This window comes from Peromyscus maniculatus, chromosome 7 (assembly GCF_049852395.1).
Source record: "Peromyscus maniculatus bairdii isolate BWxNUB_F1_BW_parent chromosome 7, HU_Pman_BW_mat_3.1, whole genome shotgun sequence".
NCBI lineage: Eukaryota > Metazoa > Chordata > Mammalia > Rodentia > Cricetidae > Peromyscus > Peromyscus maniculatus.
In genome coordinates this window covers 62,148,253-62,153,450 of record NC_134858.1, presented here as the reverse complement: position 1 = coordinate 62,153,450, position 5,198 = coordinate 62,148,253, and the positions used below count along the sequence as shown (strand labels likewise).

General features: G+C 42.9%; 1 non-coding gene across 1 annotated transcript; it reads right to left on the bottom strand.

Moving 5' to 3' along the window:
• Positions 1–4,866: 4,866 nt before the first annotated feature.
• Positions 4,867–4,938, bottom strand: Trnaq-cug (transfer RNA glutamine (anticodon CUG)). The gene has a single exon. It is a non-coding gene; the product is annotated as a tRNA-Gln (tRNA).
• Between the last annotated feature and the right edge of the window lie 260 nt (positions 4,939–5,198).

The following is a 5,198-nucleotide window of genomic DNA, read 5'->3' as shown; positions in this document are numbered from 1 at the left end:
GGCTGTATCCTTGAACTCAGAGATCCGGCTGGCTCTGCCTCCCAAGAGCTGGGATTAAAGGTGTGCGCCACCAATGCTGGGCTCTGCTATGGCTTGCTCTTAGCTCCGACCCCCCAGGCAGCTTTATTTATTAATGTACAAATAAAATCACAATTCAGTACAAATAAAATATCACCATAGCTGCCTACGCACAGGAATTCTGGAAGGCTAGCTGATTTTTGCTTTTAAAACATTATAGCTGTCCTAATGGGTGTGAAGTGGTAGCTCATGTGTCTCTGATTTGCATTTGTAGCCATTTATAGATCTTTAAATGACTTCAAGTCCTTTGCCTCCTTTTAAATTGGGTTGTCTGTCACTTTGTCTGCCTGTGGAAGAGGTAGCTGTAGGTTCTAGCTCTGGTGAGTTCTAAGTGTTTCCTCCATTCCAGGGGCTTACACTTGCCTGTGTTCTTCCTTTCGGTTTTTCTTTGGTTTTATTTATTTATTTATTTATTTATTTATTTATTTATTTATTTATAGGCGGAGTTTTACCATGTGTTTTTGACTGGCATGGAACTCTATGTGTAGACAAGGTTAGCCCTGGATTCACAGACATTTGCCTGCCTCTGCCTTTTGAGTGCCGGGATTAAAAAAAGCATGTGCCACCATGCACAGCCCTTGTTTTTTAATTTTTAGAAAACCCAGGTTAGGTTCCTAGCACTCACATGGTGCCTTACAACCATCTGTAACTCCAATTCTAGGGGATCTGGTGCCCTCTTCTGAACTCCTTGAGGATCAGGCAAACATATGGTGCACAGACATACAGGCAGGCAAAACACTCATACACATAAACTAAGTAATTCTAACAAAAAAAAGAGTCAACTGTTACAAAAGGAGCTAGATATTATTGTGATTCACTTTTCACAATATAAAAAGTCTACAATTGAGCTACATAGTTTAAATAATATTATTGTTCATAATAGATGCATTTGAAACTTTATATGTCTCTTACCAAGAAATATATTAGCCCCTTTTTCACTAAGACTCGCTGGGACTCATGTGGTTATGAACAGATGAACCAACTTGAGGATTTTTCTGATCTTGCATAATATAAACAATAGAAAATATAAGAAATAGAAGACAGATTTTACCCCTCCAAGAACTGGTGAGACAGCTCCTCAGGCAAAGGTGCCTGGACCAGACCTGAGCTGGATCCCTGGCACCCAAGAACTAAATCCCATGGAAGTGCTCTGACTTGCACACCTACTAGGTAGCATGCACCCACACACATACATACTAGTGAGCACATGCACTGTACACACACACACACACACACACACAAGTGTAATAAAACAGTTTCACTGTGTCATAAGCTCTGCTAACTTCTCTTTCAATTTTTTTTTTCTTGGTATAGTAGCACACACATGTTATCTCAACTTTCTGGAGGAAAAACAGAAGCAGGAATTCCAGGTCAGCCTAAGCTACAGGAAGGAAACTTTTTCAAAAAAAAAAAAAAAAAAAAAAACTAAAAGAAACAACGGAACAAAAGATATGTCATGGAGGGCTGGAGGGAGATCGGTGGCTAAAGAGCACTTACTGCTCTTGCAGAGGACTTGGGTTTTGATTCCTACCGTCAAGTTGGGTGACTGACTACTGCTTATAACTCCAGCTCCAGAAGATACAGATATAATGCCCTCTTCTCAACTCCTCGGGCACCTGCACTTACACACACACACACACACACACACACACACACACACACACACACACACACACACACACACAGGCATACACTCCAGCAACAACAACAAACCCAAATAAAGTCCCAGAAGTAGAGAGATATCTCGGTGGTTATAAAAGCACATGCTGTTCTTTCAGAAGACCTAATCTCTCCCCTGTCCAGTGATCTATTTTGCACTCTTTGAGAGTGTTTAAAGGCTGCTAACTAGTCCATTGGAACTTTTTTTTTTCTGTGGTCTGGTGAATCTGGGAACTGCCTTGCTAATATAAATACACATATACATTAAAAAATAAACATATACACATATATACGCATATATACATATATACACACATATATATGAATATATATGTATATATGTTTATTTTTTAAATGCCCATGAGCTGAAGGAATCTCTAAGATGGGAGGCAATGTAGTTGATCATGTAAGTTTTTGTTGAGAAAACACTATCATTATCCTGCTCAGAATTCACACTGAGAAATAATGACATAAGGGGAAAATGTGCTTAGAGCTTCTGGCAGCGTCCATGGCCTTACTCAACACACCCTCACAGTCACATTTTCCCCACTTCCCAAAACCAGCTTCCTTCCTTGCCTTTTCCATCTCAATGCCCAGTGACTGAGTTTCCCATCTGTGGCCCTGTCTCGTCTTCTCCAATAAGCAGCACTGAGACTGTCTGATAATAATCTTTGGTCACGTATAGGTATCTTAAGAACTTGCGGCTGTCTAAGTGATAGTACGCATCTGGCCCAGTTTGAACGGCTGTCTCCTGAACAATGCTGGGGTATCGTGTAGCTGAGGCTGAACTGGAACTCCTGGTCATCTTGCCTCCATCTCCCAGGTGCTGGCATTACAGGTGTGTACCACCAGGCCTGCCAATCTATCCCTTTGTCCTGGCAGAGAAAGTACTGGAAATGTCATTGTATTCATTTTCTATTGTCAGGAGCTTGGTGATTTAAATCAAGTCAGCGTTGGGCTAAAATCAAGGACGGTGTAGAAAGGGCCGTGTTTCTTCTTTGGGAAGAATCTCTTTGGGTTCCTTTCTCAGTTTCTAGAAGCCTCTGGATCCTCAGACTCCTGGTTACTTCCCTCCATCTTCAAAGCCAGCAGGGACCAGTTGAGGATTCAATCTCTTCTCCTCTGTTCGTCTCCCTCTTTCCTCCTCTTACCTCCCGCTCCCTCCCTCCCTCTCTTCTTGACAAGGTCTTCTGTAGCCCAGATGACCTTGAACTCCTGATCCTCTTATCTCAAGTGCTGGAATTATAGGCATGTGACTGTGCACATGACTCCCGAGGAAGATACCAAGGGAAAACGATGGGGACTTTAGGAGGCAGAAGAAGCGCCATTCTAGAGTCTGAAGTCTTTCTGCCCAGTCAATGGCGAGCAATTCCAATGCAACTAACATTTGCTGTGAAGGGTGTCAATGTAGGAGACGACATTCTTTATTATTATCGTCGAGAGAATGTAGATTTATTAAGAGCAAGACTGAAAGAGAAAGTAAGAAAGAATCCTGACTCCTTAAAAAATTTTCACGCCGCTGCCGCCTTTGAAACATATATCCCAGACTGGCCTAGAACTTGCAACCCTCCTGCTTCTACCCCATGAGTGCTGGGGTGACAGGTGTTGTGCCACCATCCCCAGCTGTAGGAATGGCCTTGTTTGGTTTTGTTTTTCGTGTTTTGTAACCCTGGCTAGTTGGAACTCACTATGGAGACCAGGCTGGCCTTGAACTCACATTTACCTTTGCCTTCCAAATGGGATTAAAAACGTGCAACCACACCTGACCTAGTGATGGCATTTAAAACATCATATTTACATGGAGAATGTTAAAAGAGCAATGAACTAATAAGGACTAAGTTTTTATGATCGTCAAGTATGGTCTGACTCTTCTCCCAGATATTTCCTCTGAACCTCACAAACAAGATTAGACCTTTGTTTACAGTAAAAACATCTTAAATTCCCCTGCAAGCCTCCTTGTGACCCAGAATTTTACCTATCAGTTAGGTTCCTATTCATCAAGTAGGAGCCATCTGGGGTCTCAGATTCCTCAGTACCTCCTTGAAGATGATAGATTTGAAACCCTTGGGGCACATGGCACCTATAAAGACAAGGCAGGACTCTCTGACAAGCTCATACTCTTGGTCATGTCTTTCTGAGACCCTCACTTTCTCTTAACTATAGAACTTAGAATCTGTGTTAAAATCTCTTTTTAATAAATTCCGATTCTGTTGTACATTTTATCATCCTGAAAAGCGTTTCTGCAGCAAAGTCAAGAATCAGGTTCCCCCCGAATCCAGGTTCCTCTCCTCAGACAGCTGGTGGCAGCTTAGAGGAGTACCTCATCCCTGCAGACAGACAACCCCCTTCCCCACTTTGGAAGACACCAAGGATAACCCTGAGCCTGCTCAGATTATCAAAGATAATATCCCTGCTTAAGGTCAGTTGATTAGCAACTTGAATTCCATCTTGTAGGTTAAACTCTCTTTCCCCATGACCTAACATATATCTTCCAGGAATTATTAAGTGACTATCCCTCTGTGTGTATGAAGGGTGGGATGGGAGGGGGCAGAGAAGGACAGAAGCACCCGCCTGGGCTACAGAGTGACTTTCAAAGCCATCCTGGGTTACAGAGAGGAGTGAGATCACCTCAACAATAAGAACAAAACAGCCATGAGGAGATGCTATGGCAAATCTCTTAACACTGACATTCGCTAAGATGAAAACTGCCAGCCTCTTGTGTTAATTTTATTTAACCTGGCTTAGCTTGGAGGCCAGCAGATAGGACTCAAGATCTTGATGAATCTTTATGAGGAGGGTGTGCGAAGTTCTCTTAATGACATCTGGAGAGAGTGTGAGAGATTTCTGAAGAGATTGGTGGATGAGAAGTGCCTATCCTTAACTGAAGCTTAGGGTAGAAAATTCCAGCAATGGGAATCAAGTAACAAGCTTCCTCCACGGCTAAAAAAGAATTAAAAGTTTTTATTACCAGGTCTCCACGTAACAGACACTACTGAACTGGAGAGATTCGTTAGTGAAGTCTTCATAGGTAAATACTGTATGTCATTCAAACCAAGAGCAGATATAACAAAGTTATTCTATTATTTAATATGAATTTAGAAAATATGAGAACCAAAAGGCTAAAGAAACAGGTTCCACCGAGATTTGAACTCGGATCGCTGGATTCAGAGTCCAGAGTGCTAACCATTACACCATGGAACCGGCATGAAAGCCATTCTCTCTTCGGGTGTCTAATGCTGACAAAATCTCACCCCCCAACTGGAAACCAAACGCTGAAAGACTTATGCCTCGCTTCCCTGCGTGACTGAGGAGAGAACAAGCCGAAGACCCGGACCACTGTGGCCGGCTGGGCGTTTTAAGATTGTTTTCCCTGTAAGCTTGCCCATGCCGGAGGAGAACGCGTTCCACCGGACCCCGCTCAGGGGCGGGGCGCCGCCTCTCCGGAAGTACTTCCTGAGAGG